We start from the raw sequence: 6,988 nt of genomic DNA on the forward strand, positions 1-6,988 counted from the left end.
TCTTTGCTTCCTTCCCACTGTTTTCTAAGCTTTTTGGGCAATTTTAAAAACATCTCATTCCTTCTATTAAGTTCCCTCTTGCTTGAAATACCTAAAGTGGCTTCTGTTGTCCTGAGTCTAGATGAATAAATTGAACCTTCTACTCCCGAGATCCTCCTGAGCTAGGGCACCTCAGATCTGAGCACATCTGGAGCAGTACAGAGAGGGATGAAGAGTCACTAGGAATCCCTGGGCTCCCCTTTCAGGGACGCTTGTGACCTCTAAGGCCACGATGTCCTGAATGTGCTCAGCGGGGCTGCTGGCCTCCCGATCCCCATTCTCCCGGTTTTGTGTCCCGGCCACCTCAATGACAACAGCTCCACTTTCATTTGTTACCTTTAAGATCTGGCAGTAAAAATCTGCTAAAAGAGCCATTTGCAAACCACTGCCCTTGAAGAGGAGGATTTGGTCACGAGCAAACCACTTCCCACTACACTCCAGCCTTCAGATACCGGCCAAAGCGGGGATAAAAGTCAAACGTTTAAATTATGGAAAACTCCTAAAGACTGAGAATGAATGGCACGAAAGTCTATACACATACTGACTTGAAAACAAGTGACCAGCTTTCTCTTTCTTATCTTAGCTACGTGAATTCTAGTGTCTTTAAAAAGAATGTGTTTACTGAGTACTGAACAGATTATGAATTGCTCTCATCTTGAAGAGCACACGCCAAGACTCCCTTGCAAAGGAGACTCAACCTTTCCTTTGGAAAATGTTTCACGGAACCAATGACCAGTCTAATTTTTCAGAAAAGTGTACCGTGGGCTTCTCTATTATTTTCTAATGAAATCCCAGGTGAAAGATGGAGATCACCACAAAGCTGGCTTCTTAGGGAGGTAAGGAGCTAGCTTCGATTTGGAGCTGTTTATCAACAATTACATAAAAAGCTTTAGCTTAATACTGAATTTATCTTCCAAAACAACCCCATGTTTGTTAGAGCACACTAAGCGTGTGACAACTTCCACGTTCCACATTTTGGATCACTGGCCCTTCGACAGTCACGAAATTTAGAAGGAACCACGTATTGGTCGCTAAAAGCTTTGATCTCTTTGTTCTTAGGCTCATCCATCAGAAAATTCATTTTTAAAGAGTAGGTACTCATCAATTTCTCTGCTGGACTACATAGAATTTTATTTTCAGAGGAACAATAAAATGATATTGGTAAACCTTGATTTGAGACACAAGATCTAAACTGAAAATATATTCGTATTCACTTGGAAATGAAATATCCACACAGGGATTATGGTAAAACTTGGTCTCTGCTTACTAATTTTATGGATATACGCATAGTGCCCCTGTTTCCTCCACTATACATCCTGTTCAGTCTCTTCCCGTGGCCCTTGGGCAGTGAGCACACTTTTTTTTCTTCTCGTGAAATCACGGTGGCTCCTGCCTCTCCCCACATTTCTTTCTAGGTGCTACCAGTCATGTTGGTTCTTGGGATTATGGCAAAACTGTAGTCTGCAGCTTCTAGAATTTCTTCAGATTTCACTGTTCTGAGAACAGGAATATCTGCTATAATCCAGTGTTAAGTTGTCTTTTACATGTTCTACATTTTCTCGCAAATTTCCTGAATACCCCAAGATAATCATTTGAATTGTACTTAAAAAAAGCCACGAGTCATCTGATGCTTTCCTCACGCTTATTTCTTACTATGACTCGTCTTCTACATTTTCATTTGAAAACCAGTTCCCTTTTTAAACAAAGCAGAAACAAAAGAGAAGTAGAGTGACTCTGCCTTCTTATTAACACTACCTTCACCACTTCAGCAATTCTGGACCCATCCATTTCCTGTTCTTTCTGTGCCTAAACACAGCTAAATTTTATTGTCTTCAGCATCTCTGATGACCATCCAGTGGTTCTGGGTATTGGCCACCCTGACGCTTTACCTAAGGCTTATATTTTCTGTGCTTACTATGTACTCATTCTTCTTTCATTCTTGTATCCTTCCATGTGGGCTCCTCAAAGAGCTCGATAGATGCTAGGCAGCAGTGTGGAGATTAAAAGTCTAGACTGGAAGCAAACTGGGTAAGTTCCAATTCTGGCTCCACCACTGACTGCTTAATAGCTCTGTGTCCTTGGGTAAGTTGTTTTACCTCTTTGTGCCTCAGTTTCCCAGGATGCAAAAATAGAGATAATCATGGTATTTACTTCATGGGAGTATTATGAGGATTAAATGAGAGAGAAAGAGAGAGAGAGAGAGAGAGAGAGAGAGAGAGAGAGAGAGAATGTGTGGCTGTTAAAAAATACACACTATCATAGAACAAATATGATATTATTTCTTCTCGAAATTACTTAGCCTTCTATGGTGCAAATTTTATGTTGCATCATCTCCCACAAACATGAACTATTTTCTCTTTCAGAGGTTCTAATCATGGGATCACAGCAATATTTTTCTAAACGTCTGAAAATTTAACTTTCTGAAAATGAGACATCTAGCCATGCCTGGTGTTTACTTTGCTGTGTGAACTCCAATATGATATGGTAACATTCTCCAAAGACTAATACAACTTTCACTTTCCCGCTGATTCCTCCTTTCGGTCAGAATTAAGCACAGGATATTGAGTCTCCACATTTTTTCCCTCTTGGGAAGAAAAATCATTCAAAAGACAACTCAAGAACTTCTCATCCTATCTTAGCTCAATTAGACTTCAGGAAACGACCTGAAACCTCTCATCACTGCTGCTACCATGTCAGTTTCATCGTCATAACAAGAAAGCACCATTCACAGCCTGTATTTCATTGAGTGGTCAGTAGTATGCTTTCATAACAATATCAACTGCTTCTACAGAACTCACAATAAACACAGAGGAATGTCTACATAGCTTGAATTTCCTGTCGTGCTACAAATGGTCCATTTTACACCTGGCCATTATTTTAGGTGAAAGCATTGCATATACAACAAAGATGTTGATAAGTAACTGCGAAGTCAGTAGTAGAGTCAATTCTCAATGAAATCTGCACAGGATCCCATATTTTAATTTTATGTATTGCATCATCCTCTTTCTTCATGAAACCATTCATAAGAACTACCAATAGGTTGAGTTACTTTAGGGGCATTCAGGTGCCTACTGCCCAGTGTGGGTATTACCTCTGAATCCTAGTTGGTTATTTATCTTGTAATTATATAACATGTTTATAATTCCATATGCTGACCCACAAACAGAATTCCAGTTTCACTCTATCTCCCAACACGGGACAAATGCAGGGTACAAAGTCAATGACATTTGAATGAGTCCATTTTGCTACTTCTAGACTAATATCTAAAGTTAGATTTACGTACTAGAGATCAACTACCATGAATAGAAATGTCTCTATAATGAAAGAAATTTCTAGGAATCAGTCAGTTGAGTATATATCCTAAGGAGAAATTTTTTTACGATAACGTTCTAGTTCAACAAATTCACTTGGATAGTTTATTTGCTTGTATTTATGTTTGAGCTGTACCACACGTCTGTGATGTGCAGGTACTGTTTCATTTAAATGAGTGTCACTTCAGCATATGGCTCTATTGGCAGAGCTAATTCCTTATCCCAGCACAGGGCCTGGCACAGTCACAGTCCACCAGTTGCATAGACAGCAATCTGGAAAGGCCTTTGAAGCCTGTATCCTGTCCTTCCGATGTTACATTAGCAATGAATGTCTGCTGATCATTCTTCCTTAATATCTCTGGATCCAACCCCAATGCCTCCACCTTGGTGCAGTCTTCCTGCATTCATCACCCATGTTAACGTAGCAGGTTTCTAACTAACCTCTTCATCTCAAGAATCATTCCTCTCCAATCTATCCCCCTACATAGTCTTGCTGAAGGAATCCCTTCAAATCACCATTTGATCATGTTTCTCTTATGTCTAAAATCTTTCAACAGCTGGGCGTTACCTTTCAAATAACATCTCAACTGGTCCTTGCTCACATCTCCAGCTATTTCTTCCTGCTCCCCTACAGTGAACCTTACGTTCCAGCCCCACTGAACACATGGATGACCTTGAACTCACTCTATTTTCTTTCACTTCATAACCTTTTCTCCTTCCCTCCCCTTCCTCTTTTTGGTTTCTCCTCCATAAAATACCCTTCTATCCTGTCTTTGCCTGGCGAATTACTATTAACCCTTTAAGACCCAGATCAGCTGCCCCCTTCTCCAGAAAGCCTTCTCTGATACTTATATTCTCCTTTAAAAATATGCTTCCTTTATCCCCATTGCGTGTTGTGTTTACTCCATGGTTGCCCAATCACACTATGGTGTCATTACCTTCATTCCTCTCTTTTCCATGACCTATAAATCCCCTGCAGGCAGAAGCTGGGTCTTATTTACTCATGTCCCTGAGGCCTAGCACACAGCGGGTACTGCGTTATTTGCGAAGCCAAGTTGATCCACAAATATTTACCAAATGAGTATCTTCTCTGACGGCCCCAAGAGACAGCACTTCACTGATCTAGTTTAATTTCTATTGGATAAATTTAATGGAACACATGATTTATGAATTCCTGTCTGTGCCTCTTACCACTATGGCTCTCCAGCTGATTGACCATGTGTCTTTTTGTCTCCTCAGTAGGAGATGCCTACTGGAGAAGAGGGGTGGAGACAGAACCAGCTGGCCAAGCTGAAGAATAAAACAGGACAGTCAGAGGACAAAGGCAAAAAGAGAGAGAAGCCAAATTGCCTTTTCTAGTGCCACTTTCAGCACTCGCTCATCCTCTGCTACTCAAAGAATCCATAACACAGAAAATTACCCCACAATTCCCCTAATAATGCAGACTGTGGAAATCTTTATCCTAACCTGAGTTGCTTTACTTAAACATAATGACGTGTAAATAATGCTCCTTCTGCACATCCTACCACAGTGAGCTTTCAAACATGCTTTGAATTGAATGAGGCAAGTCTGGTATTTCAAAGTTTGTTAAAGTGTCGTACCTGTTTTTATCAGATAAGGAAGCAACCTCAGTGATGAGGAAGAGGAGTAAAGGACTTTCTGATCCAGAAAATAGGAAGCATGCCCAAGAATTGCCAAAACAGATTTTTGGAGAGAAACAAATAAAGCACTTCACGTGAACAGCTGGTAAAAACTGTCACGTGAGAAAGTAGAAATCATCAATAGTACCAAGACTACAATGAAGGGTGCTGAAAGAATGTAAAGTACAGAATGTAAGAAGGAAAAAGCTAGAGAAGCAGAGTAAAATTTCTTTTCAGTTTAATGAAGAGTAATGTGGCTACCAGATCAAGGTCTCGGCTCTGTCACTGGCTCAGCCTAGTTCACACTTTCCACGCTCCAGTTTTTTCCATCCGTAAAATGGGAATAAAGATGCTAGCTTTATTATTATTTATTTTATACACTATATACTTATTTAGAGAAGTCTGGACCATGGCTGTGGGGATTAACCAAAGGGTCACTACAGTGTGAGTTACAGATGTATAGTGCTAGAGGGCTTCTGCTGGGGACTCAACAGGAAAGAGGAAGGGAAGTAAATAAAAAATGGATGGAGTAACTTCTTTGGTACCCCTGGACTACTCGTTTCAGTGATGAGAGGAGGGATGCCCAACAGAGCTCAGAAAGGGATGTAAACTCATCTGAGATGAGCTGTGATAAGCAGGCCTGATTACCTCCTCCCATCAGCTCAGTAAACACCAATGATGAAGAGACTGCAGACTGCCACTGGTGATAAAGAGGCAGCTAAACACTCTATTAGTTTTTCATTTTGTGAATTAATGTCCTTCATGGTGTGTCTACACTAACCAGTAATGAACTGACTCCTTAAAACTGCCTGGGGTCCTCCTCTCTGCCTCTGCAAGAAGGCATAAATTTCACATGGAAATCAGCACTTTTAAGGAGGCAGTAACTCCTTTTAAAAGAAGTTCCTTTTCAATTAGTTTCCACACACATCCTGCTTTAAGAAAATTCGCCTCTCCTTCCATACTTCCCTATAAAAATTAAAGAAAAAAGAGGCAAAACAGTCTCCCATAAGATTTGATAGATAGATACGTAGGCACGTAGATAGATAGATCCGATTTCTATAAGAGCCCAGATATAAGCTGGGAATATTTAAGAAAATCAACAACTCTCAAACCTTATTAGTCTTCTTTAACAATAAAGAGAAATCAGTCTCTTACTAGTCCAGTCTTGCACATTAAGTTTGGTGATTAGGTCCATTCACCAAGGCCCTCTGAACCTTATCTACCCCTGCAGAATTAGAAAGTCAGGTCTGGGCCTCTGACACACGTAATCATATTTCATTCCTTTGGGTTTAAAACTGCTATAGTTCGCGAAAGACTACGCAGTTAGGGCTGAGGTTCTCTTTCCAGCCTTTAACCAGCCTCTCTGTGAGTTCTTCAACTAGAAGACGTTTCTTTAAAAAGATGGGTCTGGGGAAGGCCCTTGGAACCTTCTGGGTGGTGGGTGTGCACCCTGTGGTTGGCAATTTTGAACCAGTGAAGCATATACTCATACAACAAAACTAAGTAAAAGCCTGAGAGAAAAATATAGCTGTTTCTTCTACTTAGCTGGCTTTTTTTTTTTAATATGAAATTTATTGTCAAATTGGTTTCCATACAACACCCAGTGCTCATCCCAACAGGTGCTCTCCTCAATGCCCATCACCCACCCTCCCCTCCTTCCCACCCCCCATCAACCCTCAGTTTATTCTCAGGTTTTAAGAGTCTGTTATGGTTTGGCTTTCTTTTTTAACATAAAAAGTTTATGGGGCACCTGGGTGGCTCAGTTGGTTAAGCATCCACTCTTGGTTTCGGCTCAGGTCATGACCTCATGGTAGTAAGACAGAATCCAGCACTGGCCTCTAAGCTGACAGGGGTGAGCCTTCCTGAGACTCTCTCTCTCACCTCTCTCTCTGCCCCTCCCTCGGTCACATGTGCACTTGCACGTGTGCTCTCTCAAAATAAATAAACAAACATTAAAAAAATAATAAAAAGTTTGTATCAAGGAGATTGGTTACTGAC

General features: G+C 40.8%; 1 protein-coding gene across 1 annotated transcript in view; it reads right to left on the bottom strand.

Annotated features, from left to right (window-relative positions):
- EXOC4 (exocyst complex component 4) overlaps positions 1–6,988 on the bottom strand; it is a 762,629-nt gene that overhangs the window by 86,515 nt on the left and 669,126 nt on the right. The window lies entirely within an intron of this gene.

The sequence above is a fragment of the Herpailurus yagouaroundi genome, unplaced genomic scaffold, assembly GCF_014898765.1.
Source record: "Herpailurus yagouaroundi ecotype Mexico unplaced genomic scaffold, PumYag 100, whole genome shotgun sequence".
Lineage (NCBI taxonomy): Eukaryota > Metazoa > Chordata > Mammalia > Carnivora > Felidae > Herpailurus > Herpailurus yagouaroundi.